We start from the raw sequence: 21,328 nt of genomic DNA, 5'->3' as shown, positions 1-21,328 counted from the left end.
TAGAGATGGAAAAGAAGTTCAAGAAATGGTCAGACAGGCCACTTCCTGTAAAGGAATCTCTCAGGTTTTGACCTGCCATTTGAGTTCTGTTATACTCACAGACACCATTCAAACAGTTTTAGAAACTTTAGGGTGTTTTCTATCCATATGTAATAAGTATATGCATATTCTAGTTACTGGGTAGGAGTGGTAACCAGATTAAATCGGGTATGTTTTTTATCCAGCAGTGTCAATACTGCCCCCTAGCCCTAACAGGTTAACACAGTGTCCAAAGAAGGGCCAGATGTATGCAGAATGGTGTCGTCTGCGTAGAGGTGGATCAGGCAATCACCCACAGCAAGAGCGACATCGTTGATATATATAGAGAAAAGAGTCAGCCCGAGAATTGAACCCTGTGGCACCCACATAGAAACTGCCAGTGGTTCGGACAACAAGCCATCCAATTTGACACACTGAACTCTATCTGAGAAGTAGTTGGTAAACCATGCCAGGCAGTTATTTGAAAAACCAAGGCTGTTGAGTCTGTCGATAAGAATATGGTGATTGACAGAGTCGAAAGCCTTGGCCAGGTCGATGAAGACGGCTGTACAGTACTGTCTTTAATCGATGGCAGTTATGATATCGTTTAGTACCTTGAGCGTGGCTGAGGTGCACCCATGACCAGCTCTGAAACCAGATTGCACAGCGGAGAAGGTACAGTGGGACTCGAAATGGTCAGTGATCTGTTTGTTAACTTGGTTTTTGAAGACTTTAGAAAGGAAGGGCAGGATAGATATATGTCTATAACAGTTTGGGTCTAGAGTGTCACCTCCTTTGAAGAGGGGGTTGACCGTGGCAGCTTTCCAATCTTTAGGGATCTCAGACGATACGAAAGAGAGGTTGAACAGACTGGTAATAGGGGTTGCAACAATGGCAGCGGATAATTTTAGAAAGAGAGGGTCCAGATTGTCTGTCCCAGCTGATTTGTACGGCTCCAGGTTTTGCAGCTCTTTCAAAACATCTTTGGGAGAAGGAGAAGCTGGGGAGGCTCGGGCAAGTAGCTGCGGAGGGTGCAGAGCTGTTGGCCAGGGTTGGGGTAGCCAGGAGGAAAGCATGGCCAGCCGTAGAGAAATGCTTATTGAAATTCTTGATTATCGTAGATTTATCGGTGGTAACAGTGTTTCCTAGCCTCAGTGCAATGGGCAGCTGGGAGGTGGTGCTCTTAGTCTCCATGGACTTTAAAGAGTCCCAGAACTTTTTGGAGTTAGAGCTACAGGATGCAAATTTCTGTTTGAAAAAGCTAGCCTTTGCTTTCCTAACTGACTGTGTGTATTGGTTCCTGACTTCCCTGAAAAGTTGCATATCATGGGGACTATTCGATGCTAGTGCAGTCCGCCACAGGATGTTTTTGTGCTGGTCGAGGGCAGTCAGGTCTGGAGTGAACCAAGGGCTATATCTGTTCTTAGGTCTACATTTTTTGAAAGGGGCATGCTTATTTAAGATGGTGAGGAAATTACTTTTAAAGAACGACCAGGCGTCCTCTACTGACGGGATGAGGTCAATATCCTTCCAGGATACCCGGGCCAGGTCGATTAGAAAGGCCTGCTCGCTGAAATGTTTCAGGGAGCGTTTGACAGTGATGAGTGGAGGTCGTTTGACCGCTGACCCATTACGGATGCAGGCAATGAGGCAGTGATCGCTGAGATCCTGAATGAAAACAGCAGAGGTGTATTTGGAGGGCAAGTTGGTCAGGATAATATCTATGAGGGTGCCCATGTTTACGGATTTAGGGTTGTACCTGGTGGGTTCCTTGATAATTTGTGTGAGATTGAGGGCAACTAGCTTAGATTGTAGGACTGCCGGGTTGTTAAGCATATCCCAGTTTAGCTCACCTAACAGAACAAACTCTGAAGATAGATGGGGGGCAATCAATTCACATATGGTGTCCAGGGCAGAGCTAGGAGCTGAGGGGGGTCTATAACAGGCGGCAACAGTGAGAGACTTATTTCTGGAGAGATAATTTTTTTAAATTAGAAGCTCGAACTGTTTGGGCATAGACCTGGAAAGTATGACAGAACTTTGCAGGCTGTCTCTGCAGTAGATTGCAACTCCACCCCTTTTGGCAGTTCTATCTTAATTAACGGAAAATGTTGTAGTTGGGGATGGAAATCTCAGAATTTTTGGTGGCCTTCCTAAGCCAGGATTCAGACACGGCTAGGACATCAGGGTTGGCGGAGTGTGCTAAAGCAGTGAGTAAAAACAAACTTAAGGAGGAGGCTTCTGATGTTAACATGCATGAAAGCTAGGCTTTTACAGTTACAGAAGTCAACAAATGAGAGTGCCTGGGGACACGCAGGGCCTGGGTTAACCTCTACATCACCCGAGGAACAGAGGAGGAGTAGGATAAGGGTACGGCTAAAGGCTAAAGGCTAGCAAAACTTGTCTTCTACTGCGTTGGGGACAGAGAATAAAAGGAGATTTCTGGGCATGGTAGGATCGATTCAGGGCATAATGTACAGACAGGGGTATGGTAGGGTGCGGGTACAGTGGAGGTAAACCCAGGCATTGAGTGGGCATAAGAGAGGTTGCATCTCTGGATGCATTAGTTATGCTGGGTGAGGTCACCGCATGTGTGGGGGGTGGGACAAAGGAGGTATCTGAGGTATGTTGAGTGGGACTAGGGGCTCTGCAGTAAAATAAAACAATGATAACTATCCTAAACAACAGTATACAAGGCATATTGACATTTGAGAGAGACATAAAGCGAGGCATAAAGCAATCACAGGTGTTGATTGGGAGCGCTAGCTAAGACAACAACGGGTAAGACAACAACAGCTAATCGGCTAAGTCAACAACAACAGGTAAAATGGTGATGAATGGGCAGAGAGGGTCAGTTAACTACACACAGGGCCTGAGTTCAAAGGCTGGGGCCGACAGATAAACAAAATAAACAAAATGGAGTACTGTGATTAATGAACAGTCCAGCAGGCATCAGCTATGTAGCCAAGTGATCATAGGGTCCAGTGAATAGCAATAGATGAAACAGGGAAGCCGCAAGGTAGTCGTTACTACGCTAGCAAGCTGGAGACACGACGTTCAAAAAAAGTTAGCAGGCCGGGGCTAGTAGAAGCGCCTGCTCCGACGTCCGGCAAAGGCCGGTTGAGGGCACAACGGATGGAATTGCGTCGGCAGACCAGTCGTGATGGAACAGCGGGGCTCCGTGTCGACAAAGGGTCCTGGCCAGTTGGCAAAAGAGGTATTGTAGCTGGAGTAATTTCGTTTGCTAGCCGGGAGATGCGCCTGGCTCGCGGCTAACTGGTGCTAGCTTCGGGACAAGGGCGTTAGCCACTTGGTAGCAGCTAGATAGCAGCGATGATCCGATGCAAAGGTCCAGAGCTTACGGCAGGAATCCGGTGGAGTAGCGGATTCTAGTCGTGTTAGTGAAGAGTCCGGGAGGCATCAGCTGTGTAGCCGAATGATCATAGGGTCCACTGAGCAGGCCGGGAGATGGCTCAAGGCTAGCTAGCTGTGATGATCTGGAGTAGTGGTCCTGGGCTTACGGCAGGAATCCGGTGTTGTAGTGGAGAAAAACAGTCCGATATGCAGACTTGCAGGCTGGCGAGTATTATCCAGGCTAAAAGCGGCTGGTGTCTGTGCTAAAGGTAAAGGCCGCTAGCAGTGGCTAACAATGACTAAATAGTTAGTAGTTAATTAGCTGGTTGGCTTCTGATGGAGGCTATAAGGTCTAAAAATAGCAGATCCGTATCACATTGGGTAAGGCGGGTTGCCAGAAGGTATATTTAATTTAAAAAATGGAAAAAGAGATTGAAAATATATTGAAATATATACAAAAAATATATACAGAATTTACACGGGAGAATGACAAACAACGTCTGCACTGCTCGGCCATCTTGGAACGTAATGTTAAAAGTGAATTTGAGGAATTTATTTCACTCTTGGCATTCTCTCAACCAGCTTCATGAGGTAGCCACCTGGAATGCATTTCAATTAACAGGTGTGCCTTGTTAAAAGTTAATTTGTGGAATTTCTTTCCTTCTTAATGCGTTTGAGCCAATCAGTTGTGTTGTGACAAGGTAGGGTTGGTATACAGAAGATAGCCCTATTTGGTAAAAGACCAAGTCCATATTATGGCAAGAACAGGTCAAATAAGCAAAGAGAAACAACAGTCCATCATCACTTTAAGACATGAAGGTCCGTCAATCTGGATTAGTCTCAAAAACCATCAAGCACTATGATGAAACTAGCTCTCATGAGGACCCACCACAGGAAAGGTAGACCCAGAGTTACCTCTGCTGCAGAGGATAAGTTCATTAGAGTTACCAGCCTCAGAAATCGGCAATTAACTGCACCTCAGATTGCAGCCCAAACAAGTGCTTCACCGAGTTCAAGTAACAGACACATCTCAACATCAACTGTTCAGAGGAGACTGGGTGAATCAAGCAGTCATTCAGTCAGCCAGTCAGTAAGTCGTTTGGTCAGTTAGCCAGTCAGTAATTCAGTCAGCCAATCAGTCAGCAAAGCAATCAGTCAGCCAACCAGCTGACTGGGTTTAATCAGTTGGATTCTTCAATTACATTGAGCTGATTTCTGATGATGTTCCTTCTTTTGTCGTAGTGTGTGTCTGTATTGTTTTAGTGATTCGCCGTAGTGAAGGCGTAGACTCAGGTTGTCTGTATTGTTTTAGTGATTCGCCGTAGTGAAGGCGTAGACTCAGGTTTTCTGTATTGTTTTAGTGATTCGCCGTAGTGAAGGCGTAGACTCAGGTTTTCTGTACTGTTTTAGTGATTCGCCGTAGTGAAGGCGTAGACTCAGGTTTTCTGTATTGTTTTAGTGATTCGCCGTAGTGAAGGCGTAGACTCAGGTTTTCTGTATTGTTTTAGTGATTCGCCGTAGTGAAGGCGTAGACTCAGGTTTTCTGTATTGTTTTAGTGATTCGCCGTAGTGAAGGCGTAGACTCAGGTTTTCTGTATTGTTTTAGTGATTCGCCGTAGTGAAGGCGTAGACTCAGGTTTTCTGTATTGTTTTAGTGATTCGCCGTAGTGAAGGCGTAGACTCAGGTTTTCTGTATTGTTTTAGTGATTCGCCGTAGTGAAGGCGTAGACTCAGGTTTTCTGTATTGTTTTAGTGATTCGCCGTAGTGAAGGCGTAGACTCAGGTTTTCTGTATTGTTTTAGTGATTCGCCGTAGTGAAGGCGTAGACTCAGGTTTTCTGTATTGTTTTAGTGATTCGCCGTAGTGAAGGCGTAGACTCAGGTTTTCTGTATTGTTTTAGTGATTCGCCGTAGTGAAGGCGTAGACTCAGGTTTTCTGTATTGTTTTAGTGATTCACCGTAGTGAAGGAGTAGACTCAGGTTTTCTGTATTGTTTTAGTGATTCGCCGTAGTGAAGGCGTAGACTCAGGTTTTCTGTATTGTTTTAGTGATTCGCCGTAGTGAAGGCGTAGACTCAGGTTTTCTGTATTGTTTTAGTGATTCGCCGTAGTGAAGGCGTAGACTCAGGTTTTCTGTATTGTTTTAGTGATTCGCCGTAGTGAAGGCGTAGACTCAGGTTTTCTGTATTGTTTTAGTGATTCACCGTAGTGAAGGTGTAGACTCAGGTTTTCTGTATTGTTTTAGTGATTTGCCGTAGTGAAGGCGTAGACTCAGGTTTTCTGTATTGTTTTAGTGATTCGCCATAGTGAAGGCGTAGACTCAGGTTTTCTGTATTGTTTTAGTGATTCGCCGTAGTGAAGGCGTAGACTCAGGTTTTCTGTATTGTTTTAGTGATTCGCCGTAGTGAAGGCGTAGACTCAGGTTTTCTGTATTGTTTTAGTGATTCGCCGTAGTGAAGGCGTATACTCAGGTTTTCTGTATTGTTTTAGTGATTTGCCGTAGTGAAGGCGTAGACTCAGGTTTTCTGTATTGTTTTAGTGATTCGCCATAGTGAAGGCGTAGACTCAGGTTTTCTGTATTGTTTTAGTGATTCGCCGTAGTGAAGGCGTAGACTCAGGTTTTCTGTATTGTTTTAGTGATTCGCCGTAGTGAAGGCGTAGACTCAGGTTTTCTGTATTGTTTTAGTGATTCGCCGTAGTGAAGGCGTATACTCAGGTTTTCTGTATTGTTTTAGTGATTCGCCATAGTGAAGGAGACTCAGGTTTTCTGGGTCTCTATGTTGTTGGTTGGACAGGTTTCTCAATTTCTTTTCTTAGGTTTTTCTTCATCAAACCATTTGTCATTGTTGGTAATTTTCTTAGGTTGTCTGCTTGAAGTTTTTAGGTTTGATAGGGAAGCTGAGTGGTCAAATATACTCTTTAGGTTTTCTACTGCCAGGTTTACACCTTCACTATTACAGTGAAACCTTTTGTCCAGGAAATTGTCTAGAAGAGATTGAATTTGTTATAGCCTAATTGTTTTTTGGTAGATTTCCACACTATGTTCCTTCCATCTATAGCATTTATTAGCCAAGCAGCCAGTCAGTTAGTCTCTCTTTCTCTATCTCTCTCTCTGTTTCTCTCTCTCTCTCTTCTTTCTCTCTCTCTCTTTCTACTTTCAGAAGTTTACATACACTAAGTTGACTGTGCCTTTGAACAGCTTGGAAAATTCCAGAAAGTGATGGCATGGCTTTAGAAGCTTCTGATAGGCTAATTGACATAATTTCAGTCAATTGGAGGTGTACCTGTGAATGTATTTCAAGGCCTACCTTCAAACTCAGTGCCTCTTTGCTTGACATCATAGGAAAAGCAAAAGAAATCAGCCAAGACTTCAGAAAAAAAATTGTAGACCTCCACAAGTCTGGTTCATCCTTGGGAAGAATTTTCAAATGACTGAAGGTACCGTGTTCATCTGTACAAACAATAGTACGCAAGTATAAACACCATGGGACCAAGCAGCCGTCATACCGCTCAGGAAGGAGACGCGTTCTGTCTCCTAGAGATGAACGTACTTTGGTGAGAAAAGTGCAAATCAATCCCAGAACAACAGCAAAGGACCTTGTGAAGATGCTGGAGGAAACAGGTACAAAAGTATCTATATCCACAGTAAAACGAATCCTATATCGACATGATCTGAAAGGCCGCTCAGCAAGGAAGAAGCCACTGCTCCAAAACTGCCATAAAAAAGCCAGACTACGGTTTGCAACTGCACATGGGGACAAAGATCGTACTTTTTGGAGAAATGTCCTCTGGTCTGAGGTAACAAAAATAGAACTGTTTGGCCATAATAACCATCGTTATGTTTGGAGGAAAAAGGGGCTTGCAAGCCGAAGAACACCATCCCATCCGTGAAGCACGGGGGTGGCAGCATCATGTTGTGGGGGTGCTTTGCTGCAGGAGGGACTGGTGCACTTCACAAAAGAGATGGCCTCATGAGGCAGGAAAATTATATGGATATATTGAAGTAACATCTCAAGACATCAGTCAGGAAGTTTGGAAGCTTGGTTGCAAATGGGTCTTCCAAATGAACAATGACCCCAAGCATACTTCCAAAGTTGTGGCGAAATGGCTTAAGGACAACAAAGTCAAGGTATTGGAGTGGCCATCACAAAGCCCTGACCTCAATCCTATAGAAGATGTGTGGGCAGAACTGAAAAAGCGTGTGCGAGCAAGGAGGACTACAAACCTGACTCAGTTACACCAGCTCTGTCAGGAGGAATGGGCCAAAATTCACCCAACTTATTGTGGGAAGCTTGTGGAAGGCTACCCAAAACGTTTGACCCAAGTTAAACAATTTAAAGGCAATGCTACCAAATACTAATTGAGTGTATGTAAACTTCTGACCCACTGGGAATGTGATGAAAGAAATATAAGCTGAAATAAATCATTCTCTCTACTATTATTCTGACATTTCACATTCTTAAAATAAAAGTGGTGATCCTAACTGACCTAAGACAGGGAATTTTTACTAGGATTAAATGTCAGAATTGTGAGAAACGGAGTTTAAATGTATTTGGTTAAGGTGTATGTAAACTTCTGACTTCAACTGTATATATTGGTCTCTGTCTCTCTCTCTCTCTCTCTCTGAACAGAAACATTTATTGGTGACTAGTTGTTAGAAAGCTGCAGTATTATCTCATAGAAGGACTGACTGACTGCTTGGCTGACTGGCTGACTGAATGCTTGGCTGGCAGACTGGCTGACTGACTGACTGGCTGACTGCTTGGCTGGCTGAATGACTTACTGACTGAGTGGCTGACTGGCTGCTTGGCTGCCTGACTGAATGACTTACTGACTGACTGGCTGACTGCTTAACTGGCTTGCTGGCTGGCTGACTGCTGGCTGACTGGCTTGCTGGCTGACTGAATGACTTACTGACTGACTGGCTGCTTGGCTAGATGGGTGACTGAATGACTGATGGTTGACTGGCTGAATGACTGACTGGCTAACTGACTGACTGGCTAACTGACTGACTGACTGGCTAACTGACTGGCTAACTGACTGACTGGCTAACTGACTGACTGACTGGCTGGCTGAATGACTGACTGAATGACTGAATGACTGACTGAATGACTGACTGAATGACTGAATGACTGACTGACTGAATGACTGACTGACTGAATAACTGACTGAATAACTGACTGAATAACTGGCTGAATGAATGAATGAATGAATGACTGACTGACTGGCTGACTGACTGACTGACTGACTGGCTAAATAAATTACTGAATTACTGACTGGCTGACCGACTGAATGGCTGGTTAACTGACTGATTGGTTTTCTGACTGACTGGCTGACTGTCTGACTGAATGACTGACTGTCTAACTGACCGGATGACATATTGACTGGATGACTGAATGACCGACAGGCTGACTGATTGACTCACTAATGGACTGGCTGCTTGACTGACTGAATGACTAGCTGACTGACTGAATGACAGACTGGCTCAATGAATGACTGACTGGCTGACTAATTGACTGACTGGCTGACTGACTGCTTGGCTGGCTGTTGCTTGGCTGACTGGCTGACTGGCTGCTTGAATGGCTGGGTGACTGAATGGCTGACTGGCTAACTGGTTGACTGAATGACTGACTGGCTTAATGAATGACTGACTGGCTGACTGACTGGGTGGCTGTTTGGCTGACTGATTGGTTTGCTGACTGACTGGCTGACTGTTGACTGGCTGACTGAATTACTGACTGGCTAACTGACAAAATTACATAATGACTGACTGACTGACTGAAGGACTTATTGACTGGCTGCCAAAATTACTGGTTGGCTGACTGACTAACTGGCTGGGTGACTGGCTGGATGACTGACTGACTGGCTTGCTGACTGGTTGACTGACTGAATGGCTGGTTGGCTGATTGATTGCTTTGCTGACTGATTGGCTGACTGAATTACTGACTGGCTAACTGACCAAACGACTTACTGACTGGCTGACTGAATGACTGACTGGTTGTCTGACTGACTGACTGGTTAACTGACTGGCTGACTGATTGACTCACTGACTGGCTAATTGGGTGGCTGCCTGGCTGAGTGACTGACTGTCTGAAAGTTGAAAAGAAAATTAATGAATGACTGGCTGAATGGCTGGCTGACTGGCTCACTGACTGACTGGCCAAATGAATGACTGACTGACTGACTGGCTGACTGGCTGACTGACTGACTGACTGACTGACTGATTGATTGACAGACTGACTGAATGAATGACTGAGTGAATGAATGACTGAATTACTGGCTGACTGACTGTGTGGGTGACTGGCTGATTGACTGAATGACTTACTGACTGGTTGACTTGTGGACTGACTGACTGGCTGACTGACTGGCTGGCTGACTGAATAACTGAATGACTGGCTGACTATTTCATTGACTGGCTGACTGACTGGTTTGCTGAGTAGCTGAATGATTGGCTGACTGGCTGACTGGCTGACTGGCTAACTGGCTGAATGACTTACTGATTGGCTGACTCAATGAATGACTGACTGAATATCTGGCTGACTGACTGGTTGGCTGACTGGCTGACTGGCTGCCTCACTGACTGCCTCACTGACTGACTGAGTGGCTAACTGAATGACTGACTGTTTGAATTAGAGACTGACTGGCTGACTGAATGACTGACTGAACGACTGCTGAGTGACTGACTGAATTACTGACTGGCTAACTGGCTGACTGATTGACTGGCTGTCTAACTGGCTGACAGGCTGACTTGCAGGCTGGCTCACTGGCTCTCTGACTTACTGAATGACTGGCTCATTGAATGACTGACTGACTGACTGACTGGCTGACTGAGTGAATTAATGACTAGCTGACTGGCTGACTCAATTAATGGATAACTGTATGAGTGACTGACTGGCGGGCTGACTAGCTGACTGACTGAATGACTGGCTGACTGGTTAGCTGATTTGCTGACTTAATTACTGACTGACTGGCTGAATCAATGACTGACTGGCTGGCTGACTGACTGATTTACTTACTGACTGGCTGATGCAATGACAGACTGGCTGACTGAATGAATACATGAATGAGTGACTGACTGGCTGGCTGACTAGCTGGCTGGCTGGCTGACTGCCTGACTAACTGAATGAATGAATGACTGACTGAATTTTGGGGCAGCAGATAGCCCAGTGGTAAGAGCATTGGGCCAGTAACCGAAAGGTTGCTGAATCGAATCCCGAGCTAACAAGGTAAAAATATGTCGTTCTTCCCCTGAACAAGGCAGTTAACCCACTGTTCCCCGGTAGGCCATCATTGTAAATAAGAATTTGTTCTATAAAAAAAAATGACTGACTGAATTACTTACTGACTGGCTGACAGAATCAATATATGGCTGGTTGGCTGACTTCTTTTTTTGCTGATTGATTGGCTGACTAACTGACTGAATGAATGACTTATTGACTGGCTGACAGAATCAATATATGGCTGGTTGGCTGACTTATTTTTTTGCTGATTGATTGGCTGACTAACTGACTGAATGAATGACTTATTGACTTATTTACATCAGCAGAAACCCAGCCTAAAACCCCCAAAACAGCAAGCAATGCAGGTGTAGAAGCACAGGGGCTAGGAAAAACTCCCTAGAAAGGCAGAGAACCTAGGAAGAAACCTAGAGAGGAACCAGGCTATGAGGGATGGCCAGTCCTCTTCTGGCTGTGCCGGGTGGAGATTAGAAACCTAGAGAGGAACCAGGCTATGAGGGATGGCCAGTCCTCTTCTGGCTGTGCCGGGTGGAGATTAGAAACCTAGAGAGGAACCAGGCTATGAGGGGTGGCCAGTCCTCTACTGGCTGTGCCGGGTGGAGATTAGAAACCTAGAGAGGAACCAGGCTATGAGGGATGGCCAGTCCTCTTCTGGCTGTGCCGGGTGGAGATTAGAAACCTAGAGAGGAACCAGGCTATGAGGGATGGCCAGTCCTCTTCTGGCTGTGCCGGGTGGAGATTAGAAACCTAGAGAGGAACCAGGCTATGAGGGATGGCCAGTCCTCTTCTGGCTGTACCGGGTGGAGATTATAACAGAACATGGCCATTAAGGCCAGATTGTTCTTCAAGATGTTCAAACATAATCACAGTGGTTGTGGAGGGTGCAACAGCGCAGCACCTCAGGAGTAAATGTCAGTTGGCATTTCATAGCAGAGCATACAGACATCGAGACAGCAGGTGCTGTAGAGAAAGAGAGAAAGAGAGAGGGGGAGGGAGAGAGAGAGAAAGGGGGAGGGAGAGAGAGGGTTCGAAAACAGCAGGTCTGTGACAAGGTAGCACATCCAGTGAACAGGTTAGGGTTCCATAGCTGCAGGCAGAACAGTTGAAACTGGAGCAGCAGCACGACCAGGTGGATTCTAGCAGCCGTGTTTAGCACTAACTGAAGTTTATTTAGTGCTTTATGCAGGTAGCTTGAGAGTAGAGCATTGCTGTAGTCTAATGTTGAAGTCACAAAAGCATGGATTTTTCTGCATCATTTTTTGGACAAAAAGTTTCAGATTTTTATAGTTACTAAGATTGAAAAAGCTGCCCTTGAAATAATCTTGATATGTTCATCAAAAGAGAAATCAGGGTCCAGAGTAACGCCGAGGTCCTTCACAGTTTTGATTTGAGTCGACTGTACAACCAACAAGATGAATTGTCAGATCAAGCAGCGGGTCTCTTTGTCTCTTTGGACCTAGAAATAGCATCTCTGTTTTGTACGAGTTTAATTAAAAGTAAAACATTTACCGCCATACACTTCCTTAAGCTTCCAAGTTAGGCAATTTTACCAGGTAGGCCATGTTTCATTGAAATGTACAGCTGTGTTTCGTCCGCATAGCAGTGAAAGTTGACATTGTGTTTCTGAATTACATCACTAAGAGGTAGAATATGCTGTATAGTGAAAACAAGTCCACACGGGAGTTGCAGCGATAAGACAAGGCTGTAACTACTAATTGGATACAACACAATTGGGGAGAAAAAGGTGTATTAAAAAAAAAGTGGGGGGGTACAGCCATGTACAAACGGTAGAAAACAGGAGAGCGATATATCAAATCAAATTCAAATCAAATGTATTTATATAGCCCTTCGTACATCAGCTGATATCTCAAAGTGCTGTACAGAAACCCAGCCTAAAACCCCAAACAGCAAGCAATGCATGTGAAAGACGCACGGTGGCTAGGAAAAACTCCCTAGGAAAAACTCCCTAGAAAGGCCAAAACCTAGGAAGAAACCTAGAGAGGAACCAACTCAACATGAGGTAGTGTCCCATTAATACTTTGCAGACTCTGGGTGATGACGTCACTTGAGGTCAACCGTCAACACCAATGTCCATAATAACCATGTTTCCATGAAATAGTAATAATACTATACTGCAGTTAAAAGTACACCACCTATCCAGTAGGAATGATTTACATAGTGTCCACACTATAACGTTATAGTTATAGAAATCCAGACGGATAACTTTTGAAAAGAATGGGTCCAATAGACTCCTGTAATCCTAGGACAGCAGTATATGTCGGCTCAGTCGGGAAATTTCTATCACACAATCTGTATTGTTTCAGCGACCCAGACTGAATTAGAGCCCCGATGCCCACTGAACTCATCATATGAAATAAAGAGATTTGGACACTAAACTCTTCATATGAAATAAAGAGATTTGGACACTAAACTCTTCCAGAGGAGGCTGGTGAGGGGAGGACGGCTCATGATAAGGACTGGAACGGAGCGGATGGAACGGCATCAAACACATGGAAACCATGGAAACACATGGAAACCATGGAAACCATGGAAACCATGTGTTTGATGTAATTGACACCGTTCTACCGATACCAGGAGAGATGAAATAAGGAGATATGGATTAAAGAGATATGAAATAAGGAGATATGGATTAAAGAGAGATGAAATAAGGAGATATGGATTAAAGAGAGATGAAATAAGGAGATATTGTTACGTCCTGACCAGTAAAGAGGTTATTTGTTATTGTAGTTTGGTCAGGACGTGGCAGGGGGTGTTTGTTTAATGTGTTTCGGGGTTTGTTGAGGAAATGTTCTATGTTAGTCTATTTCTATGTCTGTGTCTAGTTTATCTATTTCTATGCTTAGTTTATTGGTTTGACCTTCAATTGGAGGCAGCTGTTTCTCGTTGCCTCTAATTGAAGGTCCTATTTAGTAGGGTTGTTTTTTCATGGGTTTTTATGGGTAGTTGTTCCGTAAGTGGTCCCGTGTGGCTCAGTTGGTAGAGCATGGTGTTTGCAACGCCAGGGTTGTGGGTTTCGATTCCCACGGGGGACCAGTACGGAGAAAAAAATGTATGAAATGTATGTCTTCACTACTGTAAGTCGCTCTGGATAAGAGCGTCTACTAAAATGTAAAATGTTAGTGTAGCTGTGTGCCTCACAGGACTGTTTTCTCATCGTTGTTTTGTTTAAGTGTTTGTTTTGGTTTTTCTTCACAATAAAGAAGATGAGTATTCACATTCCCACTGCGCCTTGGTCCCATCTTTACGACGAGCTTAAAACAATTACTCATTCAGATGAGAAATCAGGCCCGGGCCAAAGCAAAGAAAACTAACTCTGTAGCGGACTCGCAATCTTCCAGAGTATTAAGAAACAGATGTACAATAAGAAAGATAAATCAAGCTAGTTTTTAAGCTCTATCTGGCTTTGCTGGTGATCCTTCTAAATGCACCGAAGAGGACAAATGACTAGCACGTTCTGTCTAACTCTGGCATCACAACTGAGAACAATGGGACAAGTGATTATTTAAAAAATCATCCTTTTATTTGAGATAAACTGTGGTTTAATTGACCACCGGTCAGTCAATCTGGTTAACTATGATTCTTAACTTGCGTGACAGATATGGATTAAAGAGAGATGAAATAAGGAGAGATGGATAAACTATTTTTATTTTATTTAACTAGGCAAGTCAGTTAAGAACAAATTCTTATTTACAATGTTACTAAACTCTTCATATGATATAAAGAGATATACTACTGCTGCTGTTACTGGTTATTATCTGTCACTTTATCTACCTCAATTACCTGGTACCCTGTGTATATAGCCATGTTATTACCTGGTACCCCTGCACATTGACTCAGTACTGGTACCCAGTGTATATAGCCATGTTATTACCTCGTACCCTGTGTATATAGCCATGTTATTACCTGGTACCCAGTGTATATAGCCATGTTATTACCTGGTACCCCTGCACATTGACTCAGTACTGGTACCCAGTGTATATAGCCATGTTATTACCTGGTACCCTGTGTATATAGCCATGTTATTACCTGGTACCCCTGCACATCCACTCAGTACTGCTACCCTGTGAATATAGCCATGTTATTACCTGGTACCCCTGCACATTGACTCAGTACTGGTACCCCGTGTATATAGCCATGTTATTACCTTGTACCCCTGCACATTGACTCATTGCACATTGACTCAGTACCCCTGTATATAGCCATGTTATTACCTGGTACGTCCTGTATATAACCATGTTATTACCTGGTACTTCCTGTATATAACCATGTTATTACCTGGTACTTCCTGTATATAGCCATGTTATTACCTGGTACCCCCCCGTATATAGCCATGTTATTACCTGGTACCCAGTGTATATAGCCATGTTATTACCTGGTACTCCCTGTATATAGCCATGTTACTACCTGGTACTTCCTGTATATAGCCATGTTATTACCTGGTACCCCCCCGTATATAGCCATGTTATTACCTGGTACTCCCTGTATATAACCATGTTATTACCTGGTACTTCCTGTATATAGCCATGTTACTACCTGGTACTTCCTGTATATAGCCATGTTATTACCTGGTACCCTGTGTATATAGGCATGTTATTACCTGGTACCCCCTGTATATAGCCATGTTACTACCTGGTACTTCCTGTATATAGCCATGTTATTACCTGGTACCCCTGCACATTGACTCAGTACTGGTACCCTGTGTATATAGCCATGTTATTGTTACTCATTGTGTATTTATTATTACGTTTTACTTTGCTATTAATTCTCTCTGCATTGTAGGGAAGGGCCAATAAGTAATACTTTCACTGTTGACACCTGTTGTTTACAAAGCATGTGATGAATACAATTTGATTCATATGAAAGAGACATTTTTTAATTGATATATTATCACTAGTATTATAAAATGTCTATTTTATCATATTTTAATAGTACTAGTGATATTGATTACTGCATTTTTGGGAAAGAGCAAGAAAGGCGTTTTCACTGTACCTGAAACCTGAAGACATTTACAAACATTTAAACAAATTACTTTATTCCAGCACCTCTGCAGCACCTCTGCAGCACCTCTGCAGCACCTCTGCAGCACCTCCTCAACAGAACAACAACATTGGTCGTAGGTTGACATAAAATCATCATTATTACACAAATCTATGATGGCACATAGAGTGGGCTAAATCAAGGCCACACAGAGTGTTTCTTGATAGTCTTTAACAAATCTACATTGAAACAAAAGTATCCACCTCACACAGATGGTTATGGACTGAAACAAATGTCATGGCCCCTCCTCTGCCGGCTCATAGCCTGTGGCAAAAATGAGGGGACATGAACAAAAGGTATAGGCCAATCAAAAAGGTTCTTTATTGTAAACCAAAAAAAAATACAAAATAAACGATTAACTTGGAACAAAGAAAAAGGAATGAGGTGTGGAAATGTCATAATGTAAGGTGCATGGATCAGTGTGTGGGAACATGACTGAGTGGAAACTAAATAAACCTACAAAAGAAACAAACAGGATCAGAGAGAGAGAGAGAGAGAGACAGAGAGACAGAGAGAGAGAGAGAGATTAAAATACCCTGAGCCCAGGTGGCTCCAATCACTAACGACCCTCCTTTTTACAGAAAGCACGGTAGTACCCCGCCATTCCCAGGAAGCGCATCAGTTCTTTCTTTGTGGAGGGCTGTGGGAACTGCTTCACAGCCTGAACCTTGGCTTCCACGGGACAGACAACACCCTGACAAACAACCTTGCCTAGGTATGTGACTATAGCTTTGGCAAACTCACACTTTTCCAAATTGATCCTGAACCTGTCCCACACCAGTCTTTCGAACAGGGCTTGCACTCTCCAGACATACTCCTCCCAGGAGTCTGAGTAGACGACCACGTCGTCCAATTGCAGTCTCTTCTCCTGAGATAAACGATAAAAATCTGTTTGATAGGCTTAGCATCTCCGATGTCTATGTCATGCTCAATTAAATGGGTTTTCGATAGAGTGTCAGAAAACATAAACAGAGTAGCTTCTAATAAGAGCTACCAATTCATCACGTTTCTCAGAGTCTAAATGATCTACCAAAACCCCAAGAATTTACAAAGTCTGGGAGTTTTTCCAACCATCTTTGTAAGACCTCATCCGAAACCCTAACTACCTCCTCTTCTCCCCCCTCCACAAAGTTAAAGCCACAAGATGCAGTGACTGGAGCAGCAATCAACGCTGACCTCACCGCTGGAGTGCCTTCCACTTTGCTTAGATCACTGGAGTGATAACATTTTAACAGATTCACATGGCTTACAACCTGGTTCGGCTTGCTTGTGCGCTGACACGTATGACAAGTTTTAATAAACTGAGCTACATCCCGCTTTAAACGTGGCCAGAAAAAAAAATACCGGAGTATGCGATCATAAGTTTTACGAACACCCATATGACCTGCCACGTCACCATGTGAAGTTTGCGACACTTTATTTTGCAGAGTAGTAGGTACAACTATTTGAAAGACTGGTTCTCCTAGACCCTGATCATAGTGTGGAACCCATTTCCTACCCAACAGCCCATCAAGAAGAAAATAACACTGAGCACTCTTCCTCACCACTGAATCAGGAACAACATTATCAAACAGATCAGCCAAAGTAGTATCAGCCTTTTGCTCAGCTATCAATGAATCTCTAGAACTAGTCAACTGTTCTGTCTGGAGTTTGACTGGCAACTCAAGACTTTCTGTCTTACTCTCAGCCTTATTACGAGAGGCAGCGCTGGTAACAGCACAAACTGGAAATATCTCAGGAGATACACAGTTGCGATCTGGAGATACCCTTGCTGGGGACACTGAAGGTTGTTTCGTAAAGATGTTTAGTTTGCTATCTGCCCACACCTTATTACCTGCCAAAACATTCCCCAAAATCATGTGGACTCCCTCTACTGGCAACTGGGGTCTAACCCCAACATCTACATCACCCTCTACCAGACCACATTTTAAGGTAACTTCATGTAGAGGAGAAGAGAATGGAACTAAACCCATACCACGTACCATCTGCCAGTATCAGACTCCTTAGAGAACGGCAAAACAGATTCCAGAATAAAATAATCTAAAGCTCCAGTGTCTCTTAAGATCTTGATCGAAACATTTTGGTTGCCATCTTTCAGGGACACTACACCATCTGAAATAAAGGCTGAAAAATCACAGTGGGAAGACTGAGAATCAAACTCAACTAGTGGCTGAAAAAAACTCACCCTGATGGTCAGAGGCTGAAACAGGAGCTGCCATCACAGCAGGTTTAACTTGACCTGACTTTTTTTGATTTAAGTAGAGGACAATCTTTCTTCCAATGTCCTTCAAATAAACAGTAGCAACAGGTATTAGCATTAACCGGTGCTTTTAGTCCTCCAGACCCAAACGTCTGCTGAGGCCTTTGGAAAGAAGCTCCAAAAAAAAGGTGACCTACTAGTAAAGTTATTTTCATGGTACATGTCACTGTTTGACTCAAAAATGGCTTTTATGTGTTAGCCTGTACTCCTCTGCAAGGACTGCTGCATCACTTGGAGACTTAACTTTACGTTCATTCATGTATGTAGCAACCTGGTCACACACAGAATTTTTTGAACTGTTCTAACACAATCAAATGAGACAGATCTTCAAAAGTACTAACTTCAGAAGCTGTACACCAACGATTAAATGCAGAAGTCAAATCACGAACAAACTCAGAACAGGTTTGTGAATCTAACTATTTCCTGTAACGAAAACGTTGACGATATGCCTCTGGCACAAGTTCGTAAACCTTCAGAACTGCTGATTTAACTTTAGCATACAGTTTACAGTCAGCTACACTCAGTGCTGCAAAAGCCTCACGTGCTTTACCTGTAGGTACACATTGCAACAACATAGTCACGTCCAAATCTGACAAAGCTCTGGCTTCCGCAATACGCTCAAATAAAGCAAAGTATTTGTCTGGATCTGACTCATCAAATTTACGCAACAAACACAAGATACTGTGGTAATTCTTCTGGTCTATTAGCATTTCTCAATCGCTCTATCTCCAACTGCATTCGCAATAGCTCCCGCTGCTGCTCAAAAGTTAATGAAGGACTAGACTGAAAACTTGTACCTTCACTACTAGCAGACAGACCCCCAAAAAACACCTATTTCCTTAAGACCCTGCTTTAATTTAGTTTTAAGTCTCAAATTTTTTTTTATCAACAATCTCAATCTGATAATGTTCTGCAATTTTCAATTAACTGCTCCTTAGTACACAACTCTAAGGCTACCTCTGAAGGAGCTTGAACAAAACTACTCAGAATGGAAGACATTTTCCTCAACCAATACAACTATAACAAACGCTCAAAAAAAAAAAAAAACACAACTCACCTGCTGTTAGTCTGGGTTCAAGGACAGGAGCCACACGCCACTATCCTCCAAAAACAACTAACTAACTGGCCCTGGTCTTCGTGCAGTCACATGTGCTGGGGTTTTATGCACACAAAACCAGCGGAGTGGAAAAGACAAGCAGAAACTGGCGGCCCCCCCCCCCCCCATAACCACGGAGGTGCTCCCGATCCGATGTAGGAGGGAAAGGAAAAGGGAAGCTCTACCCACGTTCACTGCCACCTAAAACACCACGAGCCTCCTATTGACACTCGCTGATTAGCCTGAACAGGAGAGGACTCCCACTTGAACCAAAACCCAGAAAAACCCAGAGTGAATTGTTAACCAAATTTAGCTACCAAGCTAACTGAACCAAAAGAACACATGGCTCTCAACGTTCTCTCCAACCATATTGGCCCAAACCAAAACATCCCCTCAAAAAAAAAATTTTGGGGGGCAATCTGAACTAAACTAACCCAAGTTAACTATAAAACAATAGTCAAATAAGCCAAATTACAAATAAACGTATCAATAATAAAGCAAAGACAATCTAGACCAAACCTTAACCAACTACGACAAAATGTTTTAATTAAGTAAACTAAAATACTAAAGTAAGACTAAAGTACAATTAACTTTAACTTACGGACGAGCCCCCACTTGTCACAGGCCGGCTCATAGCCTGTGGCAAAAATGAGGGGATATGGACAACAGCCAATCAAAAAGGTTCTTTATTGTAAACCAAAAATCGATTAACTTGGAACAAAGAAAAAGGAATGAGGTGTGAAAATGTAATGGATGAATGAATCTGTGTCTATGAAGATGACTGGAGGAGAGAGAGAGAGGTTAGTGAAGCAGTTTTAAATACCCTGAGCCCAGGTGGCTCCAATCACTAACGACCCTCCTCTGCCTGCAGGAGGAACCGCCCCTGCACTGCAGAGGAGGGGCCGTGACACAAAGAAGACACCTGTAGCATGTCAGATATAGAGTTAAAATGTATTCAATTTCGAGTTTGCGTCCCAATATTACACTTTACATACATCACAGAAGACTGAAATATAACAAAACCGTTTTGACATAGAAACACCAGATTTTCAGAGTTAAATTATTTTCATTTTTTAATGTTTATTAATTATGCAATTATGACAAAAACTAACATTCCACCCATGAGGCTACTAGGTAATTTGACTGCAGGAAATGGTTACTTTAAAAACTTGACCGGGAGAACGTACACAACCGTTCAAAAGTTTTGGGGTCACTTAGAAATGTCCTTGTTTTTTGAAAGTAAAGCACATTTTTTTTGTCCATTAAAATAACATAAAATTGATCAGAAATACAGTGTAGATATTGTTAATGTTGTAAATGACTATTATAGCTGGAAAGAGCTGATTTAAAAAAAAAAAGAGGTCAGGGGCTAGATGTCAGGGACCAGAGATCAGAGGCTAGATGTCAGGGACTAGAGGTCAGGGGCTAGAGGTCAAGGGACTAGATGTCAGGGGCTAGAGGTCAGGGGCTAGAGGTCAAGGACTAGAGGTCAGGGGCTAGAGGTCAGGGGCTAGAGGTCAGGGACCAGAGGTCGGGGACTAGAGGTCAAGGACTAGAGGTCAGGGGCTAGAGGTCAAGGGGCTAGAGTTCAAGGGGCTAGAGGTCAGGGGCTAGAGGTCAGGGACTAGAGGTCAGGGACTAGAGATCAAGGGGCTAGAGGTCAGGGGCTAGAGGTCAGGGGCTAGAGGTCAAGGGGCTAGAGTTCAAGGGGCTAGAGTTCAAGGGGCTAGAGGTCAGGGGCTAGAGGTCAGGGACTAGAGATCAGGGACTAGAGATCAAGGGGCTAGAGGTCAGGGGCTAGAGGTCAAGGGGCTAGAGTTCAAGGGGCTAGAGGTCAAGGGGCTATAGGTCAAGAATTAGAGGTCAGGGACCAGAGGTCGGGGACTAGAGGTCAGGGGCTAGAGATCAAGGGGCTAGAGGTCAAGGGGCTAGAGGTCAGGGGCTAGAGGTCAGGGGCTAGAGGTCAAGGGGCTAGAGGTCAAGGGGCTAGAGATCGGGGGCTAGAGATCAAGGGGCTAGAGGTCAAGGACCAGAGGTCAGGGGCTAGAGGTCAGGGGCTAGAGGTCAAGGGGCTAGAGGTCAAGGGGCTAGAGTTCAAGGGGCTAGAGTTCAAGGGGCTAGAGGTCAAGGATTAGAGCTCAGGGACCAGAGGTCGGGGACTAGAGATCGGGGGCTAGAGATCAAGGGGCTAGAGGTCAGGGGCTAGAGGTCAAGGACTAGAGGTCAGGGGCTAGAGGTCAGGGACCAGAGGTCAGGGACTAGAGGTCAGGGGCTAGAGGTCAGGGACCAGAGGTCAGGGGCCAGAG

At 44.0% G+C, this 21,328-nt stretch overlaps 1 protein-coding gene across 1 annotated transcript in view; it reads right to left on the bottom strand.

Moving 5' to 3' along the window:
• LOC145859277 (uncharacterized) overlaps positions 1-19,225 on the bottom strand; it is a 296,534-nt gene extending 277,309 nt beyond the window's left edge. The window contains exon 1 of the mRNA XM_082958343.1: positions 18,984-19,225. The gene's annotated coding sequence lies outside the window, so the exon portion shown is untranslated. The remainder of the gene's footprint in view (positions 1-18,983) is intronic.
• Between the last annotated feature and the right edge of the window lie 2,103 nt (positions 19,226-21,328).

Source organism: Salmo salar, chromosome 11 (assembly GCF_965601325.2).
Source record: "Salmo salar chromosome 11, fSalSal1, whole genome shotgun sequence".
NCBI classification, from domain to species: Eukaryota; Metazoa; Chordata; class Actinopteri; order Salmoniformes; family Salmonidae; genus Salmo; species Salmo salar.
The sequence above is the reverse complement of the archived record's forward strand: the minus strand, read 5'-3'. Positions and strand labels throughout refer to the sequence as shown.